Source organism: Heloderma suspectum, chromosome 7, assembly GCF_057233095.1.
Source record: "Heloderma suspectum isolate Gila_16-S chromosome 7, 16-S_ref, whole genome shotgun sequence".
Lineage (NCBI taxonomy): Eukaryota > Metazoa > Chordata > Lepidosauria > Squamata > Helodermatidae > Heloderma > Heloderma suspectum.
Window position 1 is genome coordinate 68,373,054 of NC_139464.1, and position 12,049 is coordinate 68,385,102.

The 12,049-nt window shown below is 44.8% G+C and overlaps 1 protein-coding gene across 1 annotated transcript in view; it reads left to right on the plus strand.

Annotated features, from left to right (window-relative positions):
• Positions 1-5,786: 5,786 nt before the first annotated feature.
• PTPRR (protein tyrosine phosphatase receptor type R) overlaps positions 5,787-12,049 on the plus strand; it is a 90,176-nt gene continuing 83,913 nt past the window's right edge. Inside the window, exon 1 of the mRNA XM_084810522.1 lies at positions 5,787-5,847. The gene's annotated coding sequence lies outside the window, so the exon portion shown is untranslated. The remainder of the gene's footprint in view (positions 5,848-12,049) is intronic.

The window sequence follows — 12,049 nt, forward strand, 5'->3', positions numbered from 1 at the left end:
ACTACAAGCAACAAGGATCTTGGAACTGTTGTAGATCACAAGCTGAACATGAGCCAACAATGTGATGTGGCTGCAAAAAAGGCCAATGCTCTTTTGGGCTGCATTAATAAAAGTATAGCTTCGAAATCCCAGGAAGTACTAGTTGTCCTCTACTCAGCACTGGTTAGACCTCATCTGGAGTAACACACAACTGGAGTGTCCAGTTCTGGGCACCGCACTTTAAGAAGGATGCAGACAAGCTGGAGAGGGTTCAGAGGAGGGCAACAAAGATGATCAGGAGACTGGAAACAAAGCTCTAAAGAACTGGGCATGTAGCCTTGATAAGAGAAGACTGAGGGGAGATATGATAGCACTCTTGAAGTCCTTCAAGGTTGTCACAGAGAGGAAGGACAGGATCTCTTCTCCATCATCCCAGAGTGCAGGACATGGAACAATGGGCTCAAGTTACAGGAAGCCAGATTCCGGCTGAACTTCAGGAATAACTTCCTGACTGTTAGAGCAATACGACAATGGAACCCATTACCTAGGGAGGTGGTGGGCTCTCCCACACTAGAGGCATTCAAGATGAAGCTGGACAGCCATCTGTCAAGGATGCTCTAACTTGGATTCCTGCACTGAGCAGGGGGTTGGACTTGATAGTCTTGTAGGCTCCTTCCAACCCTACTATTCTATGATTCATTATCAGAGCACTTTTCTTTTCTCTTTTCATATATTTTATATTCTTTTAATATATTTTCTTACAGCAAATTTTGGTCATTGCTCCTGTGCACCTGTTTAGTTATTTATTCCTATTTATTTTACCCACATTTCTGCATCAGATGCAGTCAAGGAAACACACAACATTAGAAATTATTATAAAAACAAAACACTACCAACCCCCCCACACACACACTAAAGCAGCACAAAAACTGCACAAAACAGGTAAAACAACAAAGGAGAAAAACATAAATGGAATGCCCGAGGGGGCAGAGAAGTGGGTTTTCCTTTATTTTTCGCCATTCTAGCCTATGTAAATATTTACGTAGGCTAGAACGGCAAAAAATAAAGGGACACAAATAGCACCCACAACGCTATTTGCGTTCCCCTTTTTTTTGCCATTTTATCTTACGTAAATATTTACGTAAGATAAATTGGCGAAAAATAGGGAACGCAAATGGCGGCCGCCGTAGCCACCTCCATTTGCGTACGCTGGGTTTTGGGGGGGGGGGGGGTTAGCCGTGATAAGCTACGTAAATTCTTACGTAGCCTATCACGGCTGCAAGGATGGTAATGGCGGCGGCAGCAGCCTGGCCGCAGCCGGCCAGGGGACCAGCCGCTGCCGCAACCGGAACCGTTGCTGCTGCCGCAACCCCAGGTAAGTGCCATCCCAGGGGGAATCCATCCCGGGGGGAATCCCGGGGGGGCAGGCTGTTCTACCACAGATTTTGGGGGGCTGAATGCCAGTGCATTCGGCCTCACTGAAATCCATGGCGGAATTCTCCGCCATCCCTAAACGTGACTTGAGATTCTGCTGTTCAAAGAAAAAAAGCCAACATCCTCCAAGGCATACTCAAGCACTCTGGCTCAACTGAAGTAGTTCTTTGGATCCCACCCTGAGGATCAAACTAGACAAGATGCTGGACATCTGTGATTGGCTCTCCCATCTCTTTTAATTTATTTTATAAGCAGGTCTATTGGATTGGGTGGTTGGATTGGATGGGGCAGAAAATGTGAGGGTTTTCCCTTATACCATTTTCCTGATCTAAATCACCTTCTTCCCAAGCTAAATCCCAAGGGTAATTTAGATCAGGGAAACAGTATAGGGGAAATGCCTAATTTTTCTTCCGCCAGTTCTGCAAACCCAATCCAATCCCCAAAAGGCCATGGTATAAAAAAACATACAGATAATCATATGTTTTCCTTAATGGACAAATAACAGTGAGGGGAGGAATTATTTAGACTGAAAAACACTGTAAGAGGAAGGGTTAACTCCCCACCCCCACCCCAGTACCACAGTCCAATCTAATTCAGGGGTAGGGGATTCCTATGGCTGCTTTTAAAATCTTAAAAGAGACAGGAGACCTGATTACAGATCTTCAACAGCTGATCCAGTGTGGCTCTGTGTCAGTGATAACACTGGAAAGAGAAGGACCGTATGACAGGAGGAATATCCTAGCTTCAGTAGTCTATGCTCTGGTAAACTCCAAGTTAGATTACTACAATATGCTCTATGTGGACTGTGGAGCTGTCTTTGAAGATGGTTTGGAAGTTGCAACTTGTGCAAAACGCAGCAACCAGACTGATTGTTGTTGTTCAGTCGTTCAGTTGTGTCCGACTCTTCGTGACCCCATGGACCATAGCACGCCAGGCCTTCCAACCAGACTGATAGCAAGGACCAAAAGTTCTGAACATATAACACCAATTCTGGCCCGCTTGCACTGGCTGCCTGTACATTTCTAAGCACGATTCAAGGTGCTGGTTTTGACCTAAAGCCTTACACAGCTGAGGACCTGATGGAGAACTTCTGCTGGTATGAACCTACCCATACACTATGATCATCATCGGAGGCACTATGATCATTATCGGAGGTTCGGTTGATGGCAACAAGGGAGAGGGCCTTCTCGGTGGTAGGGCCCCAATTATGAAACAATCTCCCCAGTGAGGCCTGCCTGGTGCCAACACTGTCATCTTTTCAGTGCCAGGTTAAGACCTTCCTTTACTCTCAGGCATTTGAAAGCATATGATAGGGTTTTTATTGCTGATTGTTAAAATTGTGTGTCTGTGCATGTGTGTGTACACACACACAAATGAACATATACATACATATATATACATGCTTTTTATACCAAGTTACAATATTGTATTTTTAAGGTTTTAATCTCTGTAAACTGCCTAGAAAGCTTTAGCTGTTGGGCAGTATAGAAAAATAATAAATGCAATGAAATGAAATACAGGAAATATGAAAACATTTCTATTGGGATGGTGAAAGAAGGCAAAGCTGAAGCAAAATGTCACAAGAGTGCTTGTCTGGGCACACCTTGAATATACTGAGCTTGCTAACTGTTAGCTTTAGGTTTGAGCTATGGATTGTTGGGCCATGTGTCATATCAGTGTGACTCCAGGAAGCCTTCATCAATTCCCACTGTGGCATCAGCAAATGAGAAAACAAATTATATCTGGGAGATGTCCTGGTTAATTATTGCTCTGCCTTGCTTCTACAGCAGAACTATAGGAGTTAGGTGCCAGTATTTATCTAATGAAGGTTTTTCTTAAGGAGTGCATACCCTCTAAGACAGAGGTAGTTAACACATGGCCCGTGTGCCACATCTGGGTCCCCAGACTTTTTTGAGGCCCCTGAATCCCTTGCTGCACTACAGAGTGTAATTTTGCTTTAAAACAAGGTGCGTGCTCCTCACATGCCTTGTTTAACAGCAAAATCACAACTTTTCTGCTGCCACCTCTGCTGTGCCACCAAATTTCGGTGGGGATGCGGCCCTGCTGAGTTCCAGGAGGGGAGGGTGATTGGTCTCCAGATGAGTGGAATTTGCCCACCCTTGCTCTAAGAGAGAAAAACATATTTACAATAAGCAGGTATACTGAGTAATTCAGGGGTGGGCAGAAGGTAGCTCTCCAGACATTCTGGACTTCAACTCCCATAAATCCCTGCCAGCATGGCCAATGGTCAGGAATTTTGGGAGTAGAAGTCCACAACATCTGGAGATCTACTTTCTGTCCACCCCTGGAGTAATTCATCCTGTTTCTTTTTTATTTTGCTGGGAGAAAACCCCAAATATTGTGGTTTGGTTTTGATGAGTCTTTGTGAGTATTCTCACACTGGCATGAATGTGATTTCAATTTTATAGTCATTGTACTTAATTTGGCTTAGAAAATTTCATTCTGAATGTGTTTCAGTCACATTCAAAAACAGCATGTTTCCTCTAGGGGTCAGAAGTATGAACTTACTTACATTCTTCTTGTAACAAAATATGACATTATAAAATAGGTGTAAGTGTTGTTTTATTTGTGGGTACTAGTCAATTGAAAACACATTTAGGCTTGCTTTATGCATGTCTTTACTCATTTTTGTTTCAAAATCTATTTTCACTGGATTTAACATATTATTCATTCCAGACAGATTCCTCTTCTTCTTAAAATTTGAGTGCATCTATCTTTTCCCAACAGACAGGAGCTTCAAAACATGAAGATCAGAAAAGTTTAGGGCGCAACCCTATGCATGTTTAGACAGATAGAAGTCCTACAACTTTTTTTCTGCCTAAACATGCATAGGACGACACTTTTAGAAATTAATGTAATTGAAAGGATATTTAGAATTGTATGGAAAGATATGTCAATGGCTGTATTTACATGGAACTATGAATGAGCAGTGTGTTACATGCAGTCTATTTACTCCTGCTTGGCTCTTCCCACTAGCATAAGCAACTAAAGAAACCAGAAATGGTTTGTTTCGCATTCATCCAAACTTCAGATCCTGGCTTGTTGCACCCTTCACAAGCCAGGATCACGAACCAAGACTTGTTCTTGGCTTACAAACCCAGGATTGTTTGGAAGCAACAAGCCAGGATGCCAGTTTGGACAACATGCTAAACATGTTCAGGCTAGGCAGGAGTGGTCAAGACAGGAGGTGGAAGTCAAAGCACAGGCAAGCAGTCAGATAAGGGGGTGAAGCTAAGGCAAGAGTGGGTGAGACAGCAGGCAGAAGTCAAAACACAGTTAGGCAGTGGTGGTTGGTGACTCCAGTTCCAGAGAGGCAGTAATTCCATTCTGGGTTTTAGTTACCACCAGCCAAAACTCTAAAGGTTCTATCCAAGGTGCTGAACCTTATCCCCCAAATGTGTTCAGCATCTTGGATAGCACCTTTAGAGCTTTGGCTGGTTGTAACTAAAACCCAGAATGGAATTACCACCCCTCTGGAACTGGAGTCGCCAGCAACCACTGCTACTAGGGATGGGTGAACATGCAATGTTCGAGCTCATTGAGGGTCTGCGAATTCCTCCTCAAAGCTCAGTTCACCTCATTCGCATTCCTGAATTGAGCATCTTTTTTTCTGAGCAGGGAAAAATGAGCATTTTCAACTGGGAAACATTCACATTTTTTTTAAGTGTGTGCCCAAAATGTGCACTTCCCCCCATAAGCTAAAGCATGAAAATGCATGGGGAGGGTTTGGGGGGGTGCCCACTTGCACACGCGCTCACGTTGGAGCACAAACACAAACTTGGGAAATTGCAAACATTTCCCAAGAACGGCACTCCTGCTCACGTTCATGTCCAGGGTTGCAAATGGGACACATCTGCATGATTTGAAAACAGGAGCAACATTCTTGTACATCCCAAAGTTCAACTAATCACATCAGCATAGCTGACATTTTTTCTTTACTTTTGTGTACGCATGTGCAGCCCTGATCCGGATCAGGACCATGGTGCTTCAGGAGAGGAGAGTTTACGCTTCCCTCACTCATTTTCCCCCAAAATTCCACCACCCGCTGCAAGGCAGTTAATTTTTTTAAATTTGTTGGAATGGAGACTTCTTTCCTTTTTTAAACCCCCACCAATGGGGGGGGGAATTCTGGGGGCGGGCAGGATGGTGGAGACCTTAAACCCTCCTCTCTTGAAGTGCCCAGAATCCTGACTTACCTGTGCAAATGCACCCAATGGATGTACTGTATGTTTATAGCAACCCTTTTTAGAAACAAATGGAGTTCCTACGTTTTAGCCTTGTTTGGCAGCCAACTATTTTTTTCAAGCAGCCAGTGGGGCTCAGCTTCCTTGCTTGGTTCTCCACAGAGAAAAAGCAAACCAGACGTTTCCCTCTTGTACCTGTCGCTGTTTCTGGGGAGGAGCACCAGTTGAGGTGAGTTCATGTGCCTGTTGTTTGTGTTTATAGCAAGTAACCCTCCTCTCCAGCCCATGACCCCAGCACAAAACACAACCTGGTGCCATTTTGGAAGAGGGATTTTCTATCCGCCTATTTGGCTGGAAGCTTAAAAAAAGAAAGAAAAAAGATCATTCCTGTGTGACGATTCTGGAGGCTTTCCCTGCTGGTCACCAGATTTAAATTTCTGGTCACACCACTGCTATATATGTAGATCCAAGTAAATATGTGTCAGAGCACTATAAACTTACATTCCATTGCAATCATTGAGGTCAATGATATACGCCTGGCATATATCATCTGCACATCGTATTTTTATTTGTTTGTGTGTTTAAACCATTCATACACCACCCTTCATCCTATTAGGATTTCAGGGTGGTGTACAACCAATTATGCTACCACACAACAAAAATAATAAAACAACAGATAAAATAATTAAGGCTGCAATCCTATGAGCTCTGGGCCATAGGATTGTTTGGATATCTTCCTCCAAGGGTGGAGAGGGATGTCCGCCCTTCGAAGAGGGAAATCTGACCTCAGAACCCCATTCCAGCCCCAATGGAAACTTCTGCATCACTTACCTCCCTGTTGTTGAAGTTCTGATGTCAAGGAAGGTAAAAAGGTAGTTGATCAGAGGAATGGTAAGTGCCCTCCCAGTCCTCAAACATGTCCCCACCAAGGGGGGAAATTTGCACCACTCCCTCTGTGAAGGTTTGAGGCCTACAAAGGAAAGGAAAAAGGTCAGGCCTAGAGGCCTGGGGCCTGGGGAGGGGGTATCCCTTAGAGGAGTAGTTTTATTTCCCTAGGTAAGTTTCATTTCTTCAGGTTTGAAGTGGTACTTTCAGTTTTGGGGGAGGAGGGTATAAAAAGAGAGAGTCAGAAAGACCAGAGCAGTAAGAACAGAGCCAGGGAGACCATATCCTGAAGAAGGAGCAGGAAGAATCACCCTGGAGAAGTCTAAGTTCAACTAGGTTAAAGGAACTTGTGTTTTGCAACCTTTATTTTCTTTTAATGCCTGTTGTGTCTAACCAGCACTCTTTGGGAGTGTTTTTTTAAAAAAAAAAAAAGAAAGCAGGGAAAATGTGGCATTTAATTGTGAAAGTGAAAGAAACTGCTTTCTTCTCTTGTGGATTTGTGCAATTCCACTATATCACAGTACCACCTAGAGGTTATGTAGTGGAAAAGCAGAAAAAGAAATGCTCCTCGTGTAGTGCTCAGATCTCAATTCTGCAACAAAAACAAAAGTAGGTACAGAGGATTAACAGCTGATTAACAGCTTTGTGTAGAAAAGATCATGATGAGGGGCCAGACCATAAACTGCAAGGACACTATTGGAATTTTTTTAAAGATCAAGGGCAGTGAAATACTACAGCCTACCCTACCTTGAGGAAGTTATTCAGTCTATGTATTACAAGAATGTTACTGGATTAGTTGAATGTAGGGATGGTGCAGGCACCCAATTTTGTCCAGGAAACTGTTGGAACCCCCCCTGCCCTCACCCCTGAGCTCCACTCACTGAGCCCTTGCCCCTGCTCGCCCCCTGTCCATGCTCAGTAAGCCGCCCGCATTCACCCTGGCAGTCTCATCAAGCTCCGCAGTTGCCATTTTTTGAAAAATAAAATAGCCATTGCAAAAATGCACATATTTGCATTTTTGCCATCACCATTTTATTTTTCAAAAAATGGTGTCTGCAGAGCTCCTCTGGGGCGAGTGCTGCTGGGGTGAGTGTGGGCTGTTCACCGAGTGTGGGAGGGGCCTGAGCACAGTCCAGGGTCCAGTGAATGGGGATAGGGGCTGGGCAGGCACCCAGAGAACCTGGACAGGGGTGGGTTTGTACATCCCTAGTTGAATGGAACTACAGCTATGGCTAGGCAGCTACGGAGAATGCAGTCTGTGAGTTTGTAAATTCTAAAATGGTGGCAGAACTAATCCTAATGATATCTGGGTTAACCCTGATTGTTTAAATTACCAATATTTCTTCCACAGCAGCTTTTCTGCATATTCCTTTTCAGTGTATGCTTATATTGTTCTATTTTTAATGTTACTTTTGTGCTTGTGAAATGATTTGGAAGAATTTCATAAGCAGAAGGATGGTGACAGATGGTGAGGGGGTGAGTAATCCATAGCTAACAAGAGGGTATATAATATCTATCATGTGACAGGAGAGAAAGGCTGACATCCAAAACTATTGTGAAATCACAACGAGCACTTTTTGTAAAGTAGAAGACAACACTAGGCTGGCTTCCTGAAAAAACAGGTACAAAATGGGAGTAAATGATGTGATGTTTCAGTTTCACTCTTGGCCATGGTCATCTTTGATTTGGACAATGTTTATGCTCTACCAGCCTTCCCAAATCAGGTCCCTTCCAGATGTTTTGGACTACAACTCCCAGACTTCCTGACAATTGGCCATGCTGGCTGGGAACTGAAGTCCAAAATATCTAGAGGGTGCTAGGTTAAGGAATTTATCATAATTACCCTTGCAGAGAAAGGTACACAGCATGCCTTCCTCTGGATTTACCTATAACTATTGCATATAGATCATGTGATGTGTTGCAGCTGACCATGTGACCTGCCTCTACTACAAAGAATTTTGTTTGACAAGTTATTGAGTGATATGCAAGCTAGGGGTGTATGAGAACGTTCTTTTTGCTCACGAGCAAGCATGCCCTTTTCGGAGTCCCGAACATGATTGCAAATGCAAGCGCATGTCCACCAAAAATATCCATAAATTGCTGAACATGTGCTCACATTCAATTTGAGGAACTTTCTCAGTTTTATTTGCACAACTTTTCTAATTTGCATAAATTTTCCCCATAGACTGAATCAGGCCAAAGCTGCACAACTGGGAAAGTTGCACAAATTTGGGGAAATCTGCACAAATTGAATATTTGATTGCGGCTCAATTTGTGCAATTTTCCTGTTCACGCAGAGCAAGCAGCGATCCAAAACATGAATGGGGATTGGGCATCAGACAAGCAGACAAGCTGCAAGATGATGGTGGGAGAATCCCAGTGATCTTAAACATTGCTTGTTCACCCATCCCTAGCTCTCACTCATGCAAGTCATCAATTGATGCTGCAAGCATTGCTAGGTTAAAATGACATTAGATACAACCCACTGTTCACACATACATATCTAAGTCCCATTCCTTATTTATTATTTATTTATTATTTAATTTATTAATTGCCCATCTGGCTGGTCACCCAGCCACTCTGGGCGATGTACAACATACAATAAAACAATAAAATTCTACAATAAAAACATTTTCTAAAATACCCTAACCCACCCCAAATGCCTGCCTGAACAGCCACGTTTTTAATGCACGACGGAAGCTCATTAAAGAGGGGGCATGACGGAGTTCCCTAGGGAGGGAGTTCCACAGAGTGGGGGCCACTACAGAAAAGGCCCTCTCCCTCGTCCCCACCAGTCTAGCTGTCCTGGCTGATGGGACAGACAGAAGGCCATCCAAGGCTGATCTTGTTAAGCGGCCTGTCTGGTGCTGCTGGAGGCGCTCCTTAAGATAGGCTGGGCCAGAACCATATAGGGTTTTAAAGGTCAAAGCCAACACCTTGAATTTGGCCCGGAAAACAACTGGTAACCAGTGCAACTCCTTCAGCACTGGAGTGATGTGATCTCGCCGGCGGCTGCCTTTAATCAGGCGAGCCGCCGCATTCTGTACCAGCTGCAGCTTCCGAACCATCTTCAAGGGTAACCCCACGTAGAGCGCATTACAGTAGTCTAAACGAGAGGAGACCAGGGCATGTACTACCGATGGGAGCAGATGGTCGGGAAGGAAGGGGTACAGCCGCCGTATCAGATGGAGTTGATACAGCGCTGTCCGGCTCACAGCTGACACCTGAGCCTCCATGGACAGCTGGGAGTCCAAAATGACCCCCAAGCTGCAGACCTGGTCTTTCAAGGGTAGCCGTACCCCATTCAACACCAGGTCAACATCCCCCAGCCTCCTCTTGTCTCCCACCAAAAGTACCTCGGTCTTGTCAGGGTTCAGCTTTAGCCTATTCCTCCCCATCCAGCCACTCACCGTCTCCAGACATTTGGACAGGGATTCTACGGCCAACCTTGGTGAAGATTTGAATGAGAGGTAGAGCTGCGTGTCATCCGCATACTGATGACTCTGCACCCCAAACCTCCTGATGATAGCCCCCAGCGGCTTCACATAGATGTTAAATAGCATCGGGGAGAGGATGGAACCCTGTGGCACCCCACAAGTGAGTGGCCACGGGTCCGAAACCTCCTCTCCCAGTGCTACCCTCTGGTACCTGCCGGAGAGGAAGGACCGGAACCACCGCAATACGGTGTCTCCAATGCCCAACCCCTCCAGGCGGTCCAGGGGGATACCGTGGTCAACGGTATCAAAAGCCGCTGAGAGGTCGAGGAGAACAAGGAAGGAGCATTCACTCCTATCCAGAGCCCTATCAATTCCTTTCAATGGGTCTACTCTAAGTAGGATTAATGTTGGATTAACCCCTTGTAGCCAGTTGCTTGTGGAAACTACTTTCATACTGGCCAGCATAGAAAACATATGTGCTCAGCTCTTGCTTACACAAATATCTAACATGGAGAACAGAAGGAGAAGGAGAAGGAGAAGGAGAAGGAGAAGGAGAAGGAGGAGAAGGAGAAGGAGAAGGAGAAGGAGAAGGAGAAGGAGAAGGAGAAGGAGAAGGAGAAGAAGTAAAGCAGCAGTACAATATAAATAAAAAGTGTATCCACAGGGTACAACCAACCACCTTATTATTTGATAATTTAAGCTAGTTTAGGTGTTACACTCTTGATGGGGATCCATTTCAATGGTGAATGGTAGGAAACTCCATCAGGAGTGGGAAACTCACTACTTGATGGACAGGATTTGTGGGGTTGTATTATTGGTCTTCAATTGGTGGGTTAGGAGCCATAAGTGTGTCATATTCCAACCTAAGTTAGATCACAGGAGTGATGCCACCACCATTTTTTTAAATGTCCTTTTCCTATTTAGGAATTTATTTTAAGAGAACAAGAAAAGATGGGGTCAAGAGAGCAAGATGAGGAAAAAAAGGATAAAACTTGAGAGGGAAAAAGACATATATGGCAAGGAATGAAAATTGGTTCTCATGTTACATGTGGGTTCAATCTGGGGTCTCCAGATCACAAACAACTGAAGGCAACTGCACTAAATAATACTGCTGGCAAGAGGAAGGACTCACCACAGGGATGCCATTTCCTATGATGGGTATAATGCCTAAAGTGGCTTTATATTGCCTACAAGAAAACTCAGGATCTTCTGTCTCTTGTTTGATGGACTGTGTTTCAGACTGCTTTTCAGTATATTAAATAGCCTGCATGTAGCATCTCCTTTATCCTTGCAACTATCTTCTTAAGTAGGCCAGGCTGAGTGATAGTGACCTGCCCAAGTCCATCATAGCTAGATGGGGTGTGGAATCTGGCTGGCTATGCCTAACTTTCTTTTCGCTGCACTAGAACCCGCCTTCCAAGTTTTTCTCTCTGATTATTTAGAGCATGTAAAGGAGGGGTACTTTAATGCAGCCTCCCCCAACCTGCTGCTGTTCAGATATGCTGGACTACAACTCCCATCCTCCCCAGTCACCATGACCACTGGCCGGGGTAGTGGGTTGGAGTTAATGTCCAACAGATCTGGAGAGTGCTCAGATGGGGAAGTCTGCTTTAATAAATGCTACAGATCTTTTGCTGGAATGACTATATATTTTGTCTGACGAGGACTCTATACAAATTCAGTGTGTTCCAAATTTCAAGGAGGGAAGGAGTTATGCTGTGAGTCAGCTTCTGTTTGCTCATTGTGAGATAGGTGGTGTTACTGGAGAGGAGAGTACTCTGAACATTATTTGGCTAGAGCAGTGGTCTCCAAAGAGGGGTGCATGTACCCCGGGGGGGGGCACAAGACAATCCATTGGGGTGCACAAACTGCCTGATAATTGAGCAGCCTCCTGCTGCCCCGACAAGCTGCCATTGTGTGCAATGATGGCGGTGGCAGTGGTGGTGGCAGTGACAGGATGGGATGGGAACTGAGAGGGAAGCTTCATGGCATTACTCTCTCAGCTCCAGTCCTAGCTGCTGGGAGCAACTGCCCCAGTCTCTGCCAGGCATAGCAGATGAAGCCTTAACCCTTCCCACTCTTCTTTGGCAGAATGAAGCCAAGAAGAAA